The sequence below is a fragment of the Schistocerca serialis genome, chromosome 7 (genome assembly GCF_023864345.2).
Source record: "Schistocerca serialis cubense isolate TAMUIC-IGC-003099 chromosome 7, iqSchSeri2.2, whole genome shotgun sequence".
Taxonomy (NCBI): domain Eukaryota; kingdom Metazoa; phylum Arthropoda; class Insecta; order Orthoptera; family Acrididae; genus Schistocerca; species Schistocerca serialis.
Genome location: NC_064644.1, coordinates 253,738,839 through 253,757,319, shown reverse-complemented (window position 1 = coordinate 253,757,319; position 18,481 = coordinate 253,738,839). Strand labels below are relative to the sequence as shown.

The 18,481-nt window shown below is 42.9% G+C and overlaps 1 protein-coding gene across 1 annotated transcript in view; it reads right to left on the bottom strand.

Annotated features, from left to right (window-relative positions):
* The window catches only part of LOC126413002 (neuropeptides capa receptor-like), a 1,154,641-nt gene that overhangs the window by 114,422 nt on the left and 1,021,738 nt on the right, over positions 1-18,481 (bottom strand). The window lies entirely within an intron of this gene.

The following is an 18,481-nucleotide window of genomic DNA, read 5'->3' as shown; positions in this document are numbered from 1 at the left end:
TAATATACAGTAATGGAACTTCATGAATATATTTGTCTAAGTAGTATGTGTAAGTGGTTAGAACTGTAAGGTCGCAGGTTAATTTAAGTAAGAAATAAGCCATTGCAGATGTGAAATGCTGCTACATTAACAACCGGTGTAACCGCCAGAATGTTGGATTCAAGCTATCAAATGTGTATCCATTGTACAATTTTAATAAACATTTTTGGAACTGCGATAAAAAAAGTCTTAAAATTTTCCTTTTTAAAATTCAGTCTTGATCACACCACATATGCTAAAAGAACATAGGTGACCGGTTTTGGTCATACCACATGACAATCATCAGACCCGTAATTTAATTGAGAAAGTAATAGAAACCTTACTAGATTGACAATAAAATATGACAAATTGCTTATAAGGATAAAATACAATAAAACTTGTTATATCCATGGTATCCTTCGAAGATGGTAGGTGGAGCGCTCTTCTCAGCTGCTGTGTTGTCAACTGGTGCCAGCAAGTGACGGGCAAACGCTTAAATACGAAGATGCTCCGCCTACCACTTCTCCCTCTACCTCACGTCAACCAGTCCGTGTAAAACGGTTTCACATAATCGTCACAACGTAAAAAAACAAAGCACAATAATAATATAAAAGTAGTTATGTATAAAATATCTCTTTATAACCATGGAACTAGTATTGTATGAACACGTATGTACTCTTTTGTTCAGAATATCATAGGACCCAGTTGTATCCATTACAGAAATGTACCTTAGAACCGTACGTAAATATTTATATCACAATCTTAAACTTCCAACTAGAAATATTAAGAAATATGACTCCATTTATAATCAATCAGTTTTATGACATTTTAAAAAGTGTATGTAATATCATAGCACTCTGCAGCTGATCATTCCACTATTACATATAGCACCAGTGGCAAATAAAGTTAATATAACATTGACAGACTGAATCTAGCATAGGTGTATATTTGCAGTCGAGTTACAACTCACATATCGATATGATGCCGCAATGCCAAAGATCTTCACAACATAGTTGACTTTGAAACCATTGTGCTAGTACCACCTTAGTCCATAGAAGGCACACTGAGTATACATCGTCTGTACAGTTATTTTAAAGCTTTTAATTGATATTTTATGCAATATTTAAGTAGTTCCATAGTTATAAAGAGATATTTTACACGTAACTATTTTAATTTTATTATTGTACTTCGCTTTTTTTACGTTTTGACGATTATGTGAACCCGTTTTGCACTGATTGGTTGACGTGAGGTAGAGGGATGAGAGGTAGGCGGAGCAACTTCGTATTTAAGAGTATGCTCGTCACTTACTGGCACCAGTTGACATCACAGCAGCTGAGAAGAATGCTCCAACTACCATCTTCGAAGGATACCACTGACATAACAAGTCTTATTGTATTTTATCCTTGTAAGTATTTTGTTATATTTTATGGTCAATCTAGTAAGGTGTTTATTATTTTGTAAACTAAATTACAGGTCAGATGATGGTCATGTGATATGATCGAAACCGGTCACCTATGTTGTTGTAGCTTATGTGGTGCGATCAAGACCGAATTAAAAAAAAATAAATTAAAGACTGTATCCATTGTGTTGTACAGGTGCCAGATGTCAGTTTATGGGATGCAGTTCCATCCCTGTTGCGCTTCGTCGGTCAATACAGAAACGGTTAATGCTCTTTGTAGATAACGCTAGAGTTCTCGTACAATTACGTCCCGTATATGCTGTACTGGAGGCAGATCTGGCGACTGAGCGCTCTTAAGTGTCGGCACACTGTAGAGCATGTTAAGTTACCACAGCGGTATATGGTGAGCTTTATCCTGTTGGAATCTGGTCATGAATGGCAGCACAAGTCGTCGAGTATCCAGACTGATGTACAAATTTTCGCTCTTGCTGTCATTCGATATCGCACCGAAGACCATAACTCCAGGTGTAGGTCCAGTGTGTCTAACATGCTGAAAGGTTGGCTTCAGGACCTCAACTGGCCTGCTCCTACACAACACATGGCCATCACTGGCATTGAGGCACAGCCATCTTCCACCAGAAAACAAAACGGACAGATACCCCACCCTCCAATAAGCTCTCGCTTGACACCACTGAAGTCGCAAGTGGCGGTGGTTTGCAGTCAGCGTCTCTCTCAGAACTGTCCTTGAATTAATCGATTTGTAAGAGTTCGTAGCGTCACGCTGGTGCCAACCGCTGCTTATATTGGTGCTGCAAATACAGCACGATGGGCTAGAGCTACACGCCTAACTGGATTGTCCTCCCTCTCGTTAGTGTCACTAGCCATCAAGAGCCCTGTCTTCCGCTGACCGTACATTTGTGTTGTCACCGCTGTCAGCAATCATACAATGGCAACATTCCTGCCACGTATTCCTCCAGTATCGCAGAACGAACATTCAGCTTGTCGTAGCCCTAATACACGACCTCGATCAAACTCAGTGAAGTGTTGATAATGGCGTCTTTGTCGCCTTAAAGGCATTCTTGAGTATCAAAAACTCACCACGTCTAGTCTCAAACGTAACAAACGATCGCCACTTTTACTGCGTGTGTTTAAGTGAAGCCGAAATTGCATCCTTATAATGCGCCAATTCCGAATAGACGCGATCTTCCAAGTGTTGAAACATGCCTACCAACTTTCGTTTCTATTGCACAATTCCATCTTGGTGTTACGGCTTTCCTTCAAAAACATGATTCAAATGGCTCTGAGCACTATGGGACTCAACAACTGAAGTTATCAGTCCCCTAGAACCTAGAACTACTTAAACCTAACTCACCTAAGGACATCATACACATCCATGCCCGAGGCAAAATTCGAACCTCGGCCGTAGCGGTCGCGCGGTTCTAGACTGAAGCGCCTAGAACCGTTCGGCCACGCTTGCCGGCCGAGTTTCCCTCTCTCAACGTACATGTACACTGTATGAAGATGAAATGTTCTTAAGAAAACCTCGAAAAATTGTTTACTGATTTATTTCTAGTTTTCACATGATACCCTTAGATCATTCTTATAAGCGTAGGATACATATTTTCTATGTGTGTACAATATGAAAATATCTATAATAAACACCGACCAGCCAGAACATTATGCTCAACGACCTACTATCGATATAAACCCGTTCAGGGGCTAGCAGCGTCACCTGGCAGGGAAAGACTGCTAGTCAATCATGCACGGTGCATGTAGTAAATGTGAGTGCGCTGTCCGTGTTTAGAATGGGGAAGGCTCGCCATTTACCTGCAGATTGTGATGGCTCGGAGGCTCGACAGGAGCATTTTGGAAACAGTACGACTTGTAGGGTGTTCCAGAAGTGTAGGTCTTCAACATGTGGCGGAACCAAGGTGAAAGCAAGTCCAGTCGTCGTGAGGTTAAACGGCGACCCCCCATACAGATGTAGGACGCCGAAGGCTGGGCAGACTGCTAACAAGGGACAGACAGTGAATTTTGGACGAAGTAGCATCAGACTTTAATGTTGCGCAGAGTGCAAGTATATCTGAACACTCCTAACGACTGGCCTTCGCAGCTAACAGCACGTGCATGTTCCATTGTTAACGCCACGACTTCGGCAACTACGACCGATATGGGCATGTAACCATCAGCACTGGACGTTGGCGCAGTGGAAGAGCGTTGTACGGTCTTTGTTTATCATGCCTATTGGAGGGCGCGAATTTGTGGTCTTGCGCGGCAACAGCTGCTTGACACTTGTACTGAGAGACGGAGACAAGCTGGCTGCGGCTTCATTCACGTGGGTATTCATGGGACTAGTGGGCCTCATGCAGGGCACCGTCACAGCCAAGGAGAATCGTACACTGGTTCGAGAACCATGAGCACCGCTTCGTGACGATCATGTTTTCCGATGGTTGTGGCATTTTTCTGCAAGGTAATGTACCGTGTCGCAAGGCCAGAAGCGTGAGGATGGGGTTCGAAGGACATAGTGGATAGATCCAATTGATGTGCTGACCGCCCAACTCGCTGGATATGAACCTGATCGAATACATCTGGGATGTGATTGAAGGTGGCGTCAGTGCTCATCGTCCTCCTCCCTGGAATTTACGGGAATTGGTTCACTCGTGTGTGCACATGTGGTCCCAAATCCTTCCAGTGACATACCAAGGCCACATTGCTTCCATGCAAAGACAGTTCGCCGCTCTTATCCGCGCCAGGGGTTGACATAGGGCTATTACGTAGTGGTCATAATGTTCTGGCTGACTCGGACATGGATGTGTGTGATGTCGTTAGGTTAGGTAGGTTTAAGTAGTTCTAAGTTCTAGGGGACTGATGACCTGAGGTGTTAAGTCCCATAGTGCTCAGAGCCATTTGAACCATTCTTTCGGCCGGCCGCGGTGGTCTAGCGGTTCTAGGCACGCAGTCCGGAACCGCGCGACTGCTACAGTCGCAGGTTCGAATCCTGCCTCGGGCATGGATGTGTGTGATGTCCTTAGGTTAGTTAGGTTTAAGTAGTTCTAAGTTCTAGGGGACTGATGACCACAGTAGTTAAGTCCCATAGTGCTCAGAGCCATTTGAACCATTTTTGAACCATTCTTTCGTTGTGGCTGATTATTGTACAATCAGCAAAGGTTGTTAGAAAAAATCTCGAAAACCTCTTCCCCGATCAACATCTGATTTTTGCTCTATACTATAATAAACGTTGCCAGGGGTTGACGTAGGGCTATTACGTAGTGGTCATAATGTTCTGGCTGACTCGGACATGGATGTGTGTGATGTCGTTAGGTTAGTTAGGTTTAAGTAGTTCTAAGTTCTAGGGGACTGATGACCTCAGGTGTTAAGTCCCATAGTGCACAGAGCCATTTGAACCATTCTTTCGTTGTGGCTGATTATTGTACAATCAGCAAAGGTTGTTAGAAAAAATCTCGAAAACCTCCTCCCCGATCAACATCAGATTTTTGCTCTATACTATAATAAACATTTAGAAGCACATGAACCAAATATTTTGCTACTGAACAATGTACGGGTTCTCTGTTAAAACTAACTGCGAGAAAAAAAGTGTATGCTGTGCTGCTAAGGATGACAGTTTAATGTTTAGTTTTCTTTTTAGCAGGCAGTTCATCTTCGATATCAGAGTGCTTACAGCCACTGGACAATACTCTTCCTCGTTATATACTATTTTAAATAAACTTTATGGATTAATAATTGGATGTTTCGTGTTATTCCTCTCAGTCCGTAAACAGAAAACAGGGAAGTTGTGATTATGACTTATCGGCCTATGATCAGAATTCTATTGTGGAATCGGAATCGTCCAGAATTTGTAATACTACACTTTTTCTCATTAAAACCATGCAAAATACTGTCATTGAAACAACTGTTCTCACTGTTCCAGCAGCTAGAGAGGTCGCTCTCTTACGCCTTATTCCAATGATCAAACTTGATTTATCTATTCATTTCACGTGACTTCAGTTCCCAATTCTGTTTTTCTTTTTGCAACGTCAATAAACAAGACTGAAAGTCAAAGAGAGGATGAAAGAGCAAATAGAGAGTGATGGGAGAGGGAATGAACATGGGGAGGGGAAGGAAGAAATGAACAGAGAGAGGGGCTGGAGGACATTAATAGAGAGAGGATGAAGGAGGTGGTGGATGAGAACGGACGGAGGATGAGGTGATGGATAGGAAGAGGAGGGAAGAGAGAGTAGGACATACATCCAATTCCCATCCACATTTAACAATTGGCGCGTTCGTTAGTAGATTTGTATACTTAAATTTCAGAGGTATAGATTAAGACTTCGTGCCGTGCCTACTGTGGACATGAGAGATGTGATGTGAGAGAAGAATATGACTAATGATGATGGTAATGATGATGATGGTGAGTATGGTGACGGAATTTTCTCATATTGAGAACGTACAAGGAGTGATCTAGGCATACTTGGGAAAAAAGTTCAATATTCATAATCGCATAAATAAGCCTTTAATACTGACAACCCATTTCTACAGTAGTAATTGTCACTTTCTGATGCGTAACATATTTAATGTAGACTGCCTATATGTCCTATTATTGTGTATGAAAAGCTATTTGGGAATAAATTTTTGTTTGACGTTAAAAGCACTGTACATTTACATACCTTCAATAATTTTTTTTTTTTTTTTTTTTTTTTTCAAAACGGGTTCCACTCAAAAATGGTTCTGAGCCTAACTAACCTAAGGACATCACACACATCCATGCCCGAGACAGGATTCGAACCTGCGACCGTATCAGTCGCGCTGTTCCAGACTGAGGCGCCTAGAGTCACTCGGCCACCGTGGCCGGCCTGGTTCCATTGTGACTTATTACCTCATACCATGTTGTGGTGGTGGTGGTTAGTGTTTAACGTCCCGTCGACAACGAGGTCATTAGAGACAGAGCGCAAGCTCGGGTTAGGGAAGGAGTGGGAAGGAAATCGGCCGTGCCCTTTCAAAGGAACCATCCCGGCATTTGCCTGAAACGATTTAGGAAATCATGGAAAACCTAAATCAGGATGGCCGGAGACGGGATTGAACCGTCGTCCTCCCGATACCATGTTGTCAAAAATAAAACCACGTATAGTTAAAAAACACCTTTTGTACCTGAGCATGTTCTCATATGTACATCTCACAGAAGCTTGTTAATTCTAGAAACACACAGTATAATGTCTATTTGTACATCTCTTTACGTTCGCGTGAAATGTTACATACGTCATGGGTCCACTTTAGTGAAGTGTACGGCACAACTGAATGAGATTGAGACCAACGCATGGCGTCTAGATAGTCAAAGCTGGTAGATGGTTCTTATGTAGGTATCGTGAAATCAGAGATTAAATTGATCTCTTTTTACATTTAAAATTACTAACACTTGTGAATGGTCTTTAAACATTGTAACCGTTCCAAAACTGCACTGTTTTTGAACTTTTGGAAATGTAAAAAATGTACGTGTACCAAAAACAGGACAGATATTGTAGCCATAACTTAACAACTTCTCGCGTCAAATACGAAGACTTCTACTAGGCAGCCGAAGACTGCCATGTGACAGGCCAATATCGCCATGTGATCATTTCATTTCATAGTCTTTATTGCTTGTTATAGCTCTAGCTCGGGTCGAGTAACAATAATCGGTGAGAAACTCTGTCACTTAGAATAACTCTTTGCCTTGAGACAGAGAAGCCATAAATAAGGGAGACTTACGTATTTTTAGCCGCCTAAGGGACTGTCTTCCCCCGAGCGCTACAGCCATTTTCGTCGCGGTGTGCCACAATTGCGACTTCGGTTTATCTGTTGACTGCGAATGGCTGTAATGCATGAGTGAATAGTGTCCTGTAATCTTAGCGTTATATGATAACAGAAGAGAAATGGTGGAACTTGGCGCTGGCACACAGACTATTAGTCCTCTTGAATATCGCCAAAGCAGCCACCGAGCTTAATGTGCCCTTACAACCCACGTGTCACCCTCAAGGGCGTCACAAGCCCCAAGTCCTTGAAACTCTGTTAAGAGATTTGCAATTTAATGTAGGACATAGGTGAAAGATCTGGCTATCCAGAGGTTTGCGTTACTACCTTTCCTCCCCTTTACCGAAAAAAATTCTTCAACGTCAAGTTTCAAACCGTCTACTTTCGGGACTAAAATCAGCCCACAGGTGTGAATTAGCGACCTCGTCCGTGGAGAAGAGAATTGTGCCACAGATACAGTACAACTCTTCTCAACCAGTAGCACTGTACGCAGAGGTTTGCATGTGCATGACACGTGATTGCTTAAACGGTATACAATGGAGCACTGGACATGTCTGACATCGACGTATATGTTCAGCAAGACAATGCACCATTCTTTTACTCCCAAAATTGTTTTAGAAGGATACGATGAATATTCCACAGGCGGAATGTGGTTATTGCTCCCCACGCCTTCCGTCTCTACCACACACCATCCCACATCAGCCCATTTCAGTGCACTGTAAAAGCCATGGCGCGAGATGTGTGCTTCTGGGACACAGTGTGACCATAGTGGCAGTTAAGCTGCCACCCTTAATGGTGTCTCCGCATTACCTTCGGCATACCGTGGACCCCATGCCACGCCGACAACCACCGTCATCGGAAATTATGAAGCAGACTTTCGAAAATGTATTGTACACGCTGGTAGGGACGTGTCTCTAATACGGTTCCATTTGTGCGTGGTAATACTTTAAAGTATTCTCTAGCATTACAGCTCAAATGCTTCTATTTCCCTATTCCTCGATTTTTCTACAGTCCATGATTAATTTCCATAGCATTCTGTTGTCTAGTATCTATTCTTAGTATTTATTCTTAGTATTTATTCTTCAATTTAAGACCTATATTTGACATTTCCTTGTGGAGTAACGTCATTGTTTGTCCTAATCTGATTTTTTTCTTTTTTTGATATCCTCTTTGTTCATCTGTCATGTGTTATTTTAGATCCGTGGTAACAGAATCTCATCACCTATTTTTCTGCTGCTGCCTTTTCGCTTTAGCTTCCCTCCACTCTGTATTCTCTTCTTTTATTGAACAAGTCAATAATTTTTTTTATCCATGGATTCTTCGCACATAAGTGCCCCTCTGAAATGTCCCTCACCTATATACATCGCTTCAAGTTCTGTGACTGTCCGTCATATGCCTTTCCAATCGTCTTGAGCCGAAATGCGTACCATGAAATTCGTTAATGCAGTATCTACTGTCACTGAAAACTTCAAGGGCCAGATTAGCGGAGCGGTCTGAGGCGCTGCAGTCATGGACTGGGCGGCTGTCCCGGCGGAGGTTAGAGACCTCCCTCGGGCATGGGTGTGTGTGTTTGCCCTTAGGATAGTTTAGGTTAAGTGGTATGTAAGCTTAGGGACTGATGACCTTAGCAGTTAAGTCCCATAAGATTTCACACACATTTGAACATTTGATAACTTCAAACGCACATCAACATTCCTTAACATATCAGTATCCAGCCGCCTTTCATATTAATCTTTCCTGACGGGACTCCTAGTTTACTTTTCAAATTCATTAAATTGTGATCTACATCTACATACCCATGGATACTCTGAAAATTACACTTCAGGGCCTGGAAGAGGGTTCTCTATTATTCCAATCTCGAACGGCGCGCGGAGGAAACGAACACCTACGTCTTTCAGTGCGAGTTCTGACTTCCCTTATATTATTATGAGGATCGTTTCTCGTCAGTTTCAAGTAAATATTGTCGCTTTCGGGGGAGAAAGTTGGTGATAGGAATTAAGTGCGAAGATCCCGTCGCAACAAGATACGCTTCTTTTAATGATGTACAACCCAAATCCTGTATCATGTCCGTGACACTCAGTTCCCTAATTCCCGATAACAGAAAACGTCTGCCCTTCTTTGAACTTGTTCAATGTTATCTGTTAATCCTATTTGGTAAGTATCTCACACCGCGCAACAGTAGTCCCTAAGAGAACGGACGAGCGTAGTGTAGGCAGTTTATTTTAGTACACTTGTTCCATCTTCTGAGAATTCTGACAGTAAAACGCAGTCTTTGGTTTACCTTCCCCACAACATTCGCTATGTCTTCTTTTAAATTTAAGTTGTTCGCAACTGTAATTCGTAGGTATTTTGTGGAATTTACGGCCTTTAGATTTGACTACTTTATAGTGTAACCGAAGTTTAACTGATTTGTTTTAGCACTCATGTGGGTGACCTCACACATTTCATTATATATTATAATGTCAATTTTTGTACCATACTGATATATTTTCTAAATAGTTTTGCAATTCCTTTTGACCTTCTTCTGATTTTAATAGACGATAAACGACAGCATCACCTGCAAACAACACAAGATGGCTGCTCAGATTGTCTCCTAAATCGTTTATATGAATGAGGAACAGCAGTGGCCCTTTCACACTACCTTAGGGATCTGATGCTTTATCTTCCTCTGTGAAACAGTACATTCTATCTGATTTCGAAATCTCTGTCTCATCACGTTGTAGACTATCTTGCGTCATTCCATTCTATCTCTTATCTTCCTTGCAATTTACTGCAACTAAAATTATTGCCGTGCCTTAGGAATCCCGATCATTTTCTGCTATCCATTTGTATTTTCGCATAACTCTACAATGTGTTCGGTCGACTATTATTTCGTTTCAGTCCTCTATCATTACCAGAATTTTAATTCATTTTAAACTGAGTTACCCGTTGAATATTGACACTCACTTTCTATATCTATTCATTTTCTGCTTGTGATTTTGGTACTTGTAGCTGAAGAATATTTGTCAGAGCCTGTTTGCTGTGGGTTCTGACGAGAACAGCGCTACCACCCATATGTTTACAGTGAATCACTCACTGCCATACTTTTCTACTCATAAGGCATCCTCCTCGCGTTACTCCATTTTCCGCTACTTTTGATGTTAACTTATATTTATCTCATCATAAACTACATCAGATTACCATTTCTCCTCACTGACTCCGATGATATGGAGATTGAGCCTTCGCACTTCCCTCTCCAGATTTTATGGGTTTCCTATGAGATTCAGACTTCTTTTATCCCCCACTGAGAATCTTAGAATAGCTGTGTTCTTTTTATTTTCAATATTTTTGGCCTGGTCACCTCACTCTAGGCTTTCCTTCCCGCAGACTCGATTGGAGCGACTAATCTCGAATTTGGTTTTCTTAGAAGTGAATGACTTAGTACTTTTTGAATTACAGGTCACACATTACACTTCTGTAAGACAGTGGTTTCTGCATGCACATACTGTTGTTCATCGATGGGCTTTTCTGATTCCTCTGTTCCTAGGCAAAAGCTATCAGCAGCCGATTCGAGACCAGTCCATCGGCCAACCCCCGAATGTGAGTTACAAAACGCTGTTGCCAACTTCCACTCAAGAGATTCTTAACTAACTATGCCTTGAAACAAATAATTAATGCTTGCCATTCTATTTTACGTGTATTCATTGGGATGTTTCATAAAAAAATGTAGTTTACTGTTCTTGTGCAGAGTGTAACTGACAAACTATCAGGATACTCTACTCACAAACAGAATAAGAAATTATCGTAATTACATGTGACAGTTTACTTTCTGTTTGTCTTAATTGTACACTAAATGTGAAATATACGCAACAGAAGAACGCATCTGCATGCCACACTAAATTATTTCTTACATAAATTGTAGAGATACTCTCCTGATTACGTTGTAATTCTGAGGGGCATAGTCGTTATCATCTGTGAGATATTGATGGCAAGTGGTGAACCATTTCTATTAGTTCCATGCTGTTCCGGCATGAACCCTCCTTACTATTACTTATGGCGACGTATGAATGAAGTTGTTTTTCGAACCCCCGACACAAGACGCAAAACGCCTTGAAAACGTATCATAGACAGGAAAGCCAGGGCTTCATCTGCGTATCCGAGATTCAGCTCACACGTAAATACCCACGGATGGTAGTGTGCATATTTGCTGTTTCCTGTGATTGACGTGCTGTGAAGAGTTGTAGTGAATGAGTTCTGACATGGCATGTCCCCACTACTTCTTTTATTCTTGTTCATCTGAGGAACGTGTACTGAAAGTTTGGCCGTATACTCATCTTACATTAGGTATGACGTTAAAATAATATTATTCATTGAATTACATTTCACAAATTTTAGCAGTTAATTTTCAGAAAGCTTTTTCAAGGGCTACGAAAAATTATCGCCGTTATATCGGTACCACCCTTCTATGTACGTTGAAGTCGTAGCTGGTGCTGGGATTTAGAAATAAGTACTAAAGTTATTTTTATTCCGGCACCGGGAGTGGCAAAGTTAAATTAAAACGTAACTGCGTATCATGTCATGCCGTGATACCACATATCAGAGAAACCAAGCTGGGTGGCAGCCGGACGTTCACTGCCTTCGTAGGTGAAAGTAAGAGAATGTGCAGTTCATTTCACAAAATTAATTAAATTTCATACAAAATGGAAGAACTGTTATACGGTCCGATATGTGGCTTTGTGAACATGATAATGTGCTGTCACGCATGTAAAATTATTTCAGTTCGCTCTACTCCCAACCCAACACACAAGTATTAGAGTCACACGTGTGTGTAATGACCCCTCCACTACACATGCTACAAATAACAGAATAAAAAGGAGGACATTGTAACTATAGGATGTTGGTTTAATTGAGCAACTGCAATCTACAGTCATTAATGGAAAGGAAGGATCATGTATAAACAAATGGTGATAATCGGTACATCAGTCAGGAAACTCTTATAGGGTACAGTTTCACACAACAAACTGGATTTATTGGATTTATTGCACCATTGCTGCTTCCGTGTCACTACAGCCACTTCATCAAATTGAGTTATTACAAGAATATGGAGAGAGACTCTTGGCAGTGAGGAATGAATCTTTTCGAGGAACACACTTGTTCGGGAAATGCGGACGAGAACATTCAATCAGAAGGTGGAGGCAAGAGGTGTGGGATTGCTTTCGAAAATCAGCGCGTGCACCGATGACTGATGGGTATCTGGTGAACGCTACAGCGGACACAGTTCTCGTTAATCTGAAACATCGATACTCGTGATAATGCCTTGCTGCCTGGGCTATCAATGAGGAGAATGCTTAGATGTTTTCGATCCGTTATCTGCTGCCATGGACTCATCCCTGACCAAGCAGTTAGATGTTCGCCTGTGGAACCATTGCGTTCTGGTATGATCGGGCAGTCATTAAGCACACAATAGCGATTATGCACTTCAGGGAACGATGTCACTCTTCCTTTATCCATTCCTTGCGGGCCAGTCGAAAAGATATAACATTCATTAAATTATCTCCATGTTTAACACCTATATCTTCTTTTGTTTCACTCGTGTGTGATTAATCACATACAGGGTGTCCCATTTATCTTGACCACCCTGAATAACTGATTGTCCACATGTGTTTCAAACAAATGTTCTTTAGCCTTCAGGGGGACATCAGTCAGCATTATTGCCTTCGTTGTAGCTTTGTATTTTACAAAGATGTGAACAACGGTATGAATTTTTTAAATGGCATCCTTTTTTTTTATTTCGTAATTCATTTCCCCTCCTAAGGACCTATTCAGAAATGTATCACAGTGTACCATTCACTGAAACACAACGTTATGAATTACATAACACAACATTGACTTAGAGGCTCCCAGTGTTTATTGCAGGTACTCGGGGTAGTGAAACACATCCACGTGCTGACGTTGACAGAGGACAAATGTAAACATAGGCCGAATGCACACCTGCCATTCCGTCAACCATCGTCAATTGAAGAGTTGTGTGAGCAGAACGTACACCAACCACGAGAAGGTAGAAATGCTACTCATCTATGGGGAACGCACGTTAGCAGTACAGTAATTGCAATACTGTTTTCTTATGTACGGGTACATTTAGTAGATTAGGCATACAGTATAGGCTGTCCTTCGTACAAACTACATCGACATAACGTTTCTTTTATTGCTGTTGCTGGAAGTAGACGAATTGCTACGCAGGCAGTGTAACTGTACAGAGAGCGATATTCTGACAAAGTGGTTCAAATGCCTCTGAGCGCTATGCGACTTAACTTCTGAGGTCATCAGTCGCCTAGAACTTAGAACCAATTAAACCTAACTAACCTAAGGACATCACACACATCCATGCCCGAGGCAGGATTCGAACCTGCGACCGTAGCGGTCGCTCGGCTCCAGACTGTAGCGCCTAGAACCGCACGGCCACTCCGGCCGGCATTCTGACAAGAACCCACCTTCCCGACGGATGTTTTTAAGGTTTGTAGCGACGCTTCAGGAAACGGGAAGTTTCAAGCCTTGCCGAGCGGTTCTAGGCGCTACAGTCTGGAACCGCGTGACCACTACGGTCGCAGCTTCGAATCCTGCCTCGGGCGTGGATGAGTGTGGTGTTTTTAGGTTAGTTAGGTTTAAGTAGTTCTAAGTTCTAGGGGACTGATGACCTCAGAAGTTAAGTCCCATAGTGCTCAGAGGCATTTTTTTTTCAAGCCATGACAATGCAATCATCGTAGCAGTCGCACAGGCGAAGCTGTCGAAGTTACTGTTCTCGCATTCCTACAACCAGTGTACATCGTATTCTTACGTCACCGGTTCCGTCCTTACCATGTCCACCTCGATCAAGAATTGCATGGAAATGATTTCCAGAATCGTGTACAGTTCTGTCTGTGGGCACAGCAGCAAATCCTCGCCAACCCGAACTTCTTGTCCAATGTTCTGTTTACCAATGAATGTTCCTTCTGAAACAACGGACAGGTAAATACAAGGAATATGCATTATTGGTCCAGCGACAACCCACGATGGCTTAGACAGGTGGAACATGAGCGTGAATGGAGAGTTAATGTTTAGCGTAGGATACTTCGTACTACAATTACAGGCCCTTATTTCATCAATTCTAGTCTAAACGGCACAGCGTATGTCAACTTCCTCAGACGAGTTCTTCCTCCTCTTCTGGATGAAGTGCCGCTAAGAAATAGAATGCTTATGTGGTAGCAACATGATGGATGTCCAGCACATAATGAGTTGTGTGCACGTCGTGTTCTCAACCGAAGGTATCCTGCCAGTTGGACTGGTCGAGGAGGAACAGTTACTTGGCGTGCTGGGTCTCCTGATTTAAACCCTGTGGACTTTCTTCTTTGGGGTTGCATTAAAGACGTTGTCTATCGCGATACCAACAACTCCAGAGGACACGCACGAACGTATCGTACTTGCTTGTAATTCTCCTCAGCAGGCGACACTGGAAGCAGTAAATAATTCTTTCATTCAACGAGTGCACCAGTGTATCGGTGTCCAGGGTCACTACTCTGGGCACCTTTGAATGTTCTACTCCCGGGCAATGGTACAGGAGAGTCAAGGTCAATTTTATGTTATGTTTTTACTTGGTTTCCGTTTGTTTTCCGACGACTCCAGCAAGTGGACGAGTTTGTGATCCCGAGCTCAAAGCCAGTGTTGTGTTATGTAATTAATAACGTTGTGTTTCAATTCATGGGACACTGTGATACATTTTTGAATAGGTCTTCAGGAGAAGGAATGAATTGCCGAATAAAAAACACAGGGTGCCATTTAGAAAACAAAGCTACAACGAAGGCAATATTGCTTATTGATGTCCCCCTGACGACTAAAGACCATTCGCTTGAAACATTTTGTAATTTGCATATGCACAAACAGTTATTTAGGGAGGCCAACATAAATGGAACACCCTGTAAAAAAGAATTAAGAAAGTTGGGGTTAATAAGAACCAAGTGGAATAATTCAGTAGATTAATAAGTTACTCTAATAATGAACAACTGTTGATTATATAAGAGCGGACACCCTAACTCGTTTACGAGGCCTTTTATTCTCATATTAAGTGACCTGCTGAGCAATAATTTCCATTGATCAACTGCGTTCGTGGGGAACGAACAGTAGCTCGGTCGGTCTAACTGAAACAGGTGACACGAAACTACCAGAAGGCTCGTTAGCTTGACTCATATTCATAACATTTCACCAATTGTCGGTCGTCTGATTAACTAGTTTGTGTTCTGATTTAATACACCCCAGAGTACGGCTTACTGTAAATAGTAAAACCGAAACAAAATGAATCAATGATAGCGTGTGAGGCGAATAAAATGTGGGAAAATGGCCACAAAAGATGAACACTGAAATACTTATTTAAACAAACGTGGAATCACTGATCTTTCTTCAAGGTATCCACACATTTCTTAAATTAAAGTCCCTCGAGGCGTTTTCCGTCTGTATGCAAAGGCCAATCTAGGAAACTACTCTAGGGATTCTGATACGGTTCCCACTAATAGAAGGAGTGATTCAAGAGGAAAGTCTGTGCATATTGCTTATTACCGCTACAGCAAACAAACTGTCCAGCCGTAGATATTTAGTGCTGCGCATGCGAAGCCGAGGCGAATGCAAACATTTGCTTTCCCACACGACTCCATATCGAACCAGATGGCCCAGTCCTTAAAACGTGTACTCGCGTTCTCGAGCAATGATGAGCAACACATATTTCAGTTTTTACTAGTTTTCCTGTTATACTTTAGTTAAACAGTGAGAACCAGTCTTCAAATACTAACACATAATGAACACATTGCAACTAAATTTGCGCTAATTAATAATAGAATAACAAATTCAGTTGCGTTTTTCGAACTTCACTCAGTCGAAGTTAACGACTAGGTAAACAGAAAACGTAAAAGACGAAAGAGCCAGATATGACTTGGACGGCCCTTAATAAGCTAAACAGACACGAAGATTCGGAGACGAAGAACTTACACTTTACGACTTGTAACAGAGACCGAAGGACAAATGTCTGTTTGGAATGTTACTATCTACAAATATTGAGTAATTAAACGGATAACAAACTAGGTTACAATGGCTCTGAGCACTATGGGCCTTAACATCTTAGGTCATCAGTCCCCTGGAACTTAGAACTACTTAAACCTAACTAACCTAAGGACACCACACACATCCATGCCCGAGGCAGGATTCGAACCTGCGACCGTAGCAGTCCCGCGGTTCCGGACAGCGCCTAGAACCGCTTGACCACCGCGGCCGGCGATTCGCAGTAGGGATCGAGTTGGTTGTTCTATTGGATAGTGTTTTATTGCATCGTTTTTGTGAGTTCAATATATCGTTTTTGGACTTCCGTTTTCCGAATTTCTATTCTGCCAGCGCAGATACTTCAGGATGTATGGAGTTCATGGACGTTATGGTCAAGAGAAGAGCTGATGGCACCCTAGGCCTTGGTGTATATGGAAGGAAAATGCACACTGACTTGTATTTGTATACTGGTAGCCTCGCAGAGGAAGGGGTACTAGAAACACTAATACACAGGATGCGCACCATCTCAGAAGCAGAGATTCTGCCCAAGGAGCAGGAAAACCTCAGAGCTCTATTCGGGAAAAGCCGTTGCCCAGAATGGCACATTAGACGTGCTCGCCGCCCCACCAAAACAGTACAATCAGTGCCGGCCGCGGTGGTCTAGCGGTTCTAGGCGCGCAGTCCGGAACCGCGCGACTGCTACGGACGCAGGTTCGAATCCTGCCTAGGGCATGGATGTTTGTGATGTCCTTAGGTTAGTTAGGTTTAAGTAGTTCTAAGTTCTAGGGGACTGATGACCACAGATGTTAAGTCCCATAGTGCTCCGAGCCATTTGAACCATTTGAAGTACAATCAGTGGAAGACGGAAGACGCCCCGGAGGAAGAGGCCGTCACTGCCTTTGTGTCGTGGACTGGCGCACTATCGGGAGAAATTGGACTGATATTAAAGAAGCACCGAATAACCACTGTGTTTTGCCGTCCCACTAAAACAGGAACCCCGGGCTGCTGCTACGGTCGTCGGTTTGAATCCTGCCTCGGTCATGGATGCGAGTGATGTCCTTAGGTTAGATTTAAGTAGTTCTAAATCTAGGCGAATAATGACCTCAGATGTTAAGTCCCAGAGTGCTTAGAGCCATTTGAACGATTTAAAACACGAACGTTATTGGGAAGCTTCAGAGGTGGTATCGCTTTGAGGAAGGTCGGTGTACACCAGGTTGTGTGTCATTGTGGAAAGTCATATACTGGACAGACAGGACACAACGTCGAAGATTGTGGCCGAGAAAACCAGACGCACACTCGACTGACATATACAAACAAGTCAGAGGTCGCAGAGTACTGTTTGTTCGAGAATCACGTTATGACTTTCAAAAATTGGACAGAGTCATTAGAGAGGCCATAGAAGTCCGCACCAGGGACGATCTCATCAACCGAGATTGCAGCTATAGTCTTAGCAAGGCTTGGGAACCAACACTCATTTTAACTGAGAAGACTCTCAGCAAACAGAACGGTATGGCGACAGGGCGGACGACCACCTAAATCAACGCCACCACAGACGCCCAAGGTGTCTCCGCGAATGCCGAAGCGAGGCAGCGGATGCTGACCGCGGAGGCTACGGCTCGCGGGAGAAGGAAGTGGGAGGAGATGTAAGACTGCCGCGTGCCCACAGTTGATCATCACAGTCTGCGAGTTAGAGTAAGCGGTGCGCGCACATGCAGCTGCAGTGCGCTACGCTATCGAGGTCGCCAGCGATCTGTGGCGTCGCGCTTGTGGTGTGGCGAGAATTATAGCAATTGTCACGCGTCTTTATAACGACGCGAAACAAGTCTGGCGTAATTTTTCCAAGACAGAACGGGCAGAAAAGGCAGCAAGAAGAAAGTTACGACTGTGAAGCGGCCGTCGGTCATGGAAGTCACTGAACTTCCTAGTCAGAAGAAAATCGTAAAACTGTCCCCCTCTGTACATCAAATGCTAAGGTACAAGGTGGACACAGACATACGATAAGATCGTCGCCTGATGCAAGGAGGAATTCGGCATTGAGTGTGTAGACTCTGATGCCATTATTGTTGCAGTGAAAATGGACAACCACTGTACGTCGAACATCGCTGTGTCCGACCTCGTCGTGAAACTACAGAGAAATCGAAGACGCTGCCAAAACAGAGTGAGAAGATAACCAAGACGCTCTTCCGTGGACTGCCTTGGATCTGCGAAGAAGCTTCAGTCCGGGAAAGGCTGCGGCATGTCGGT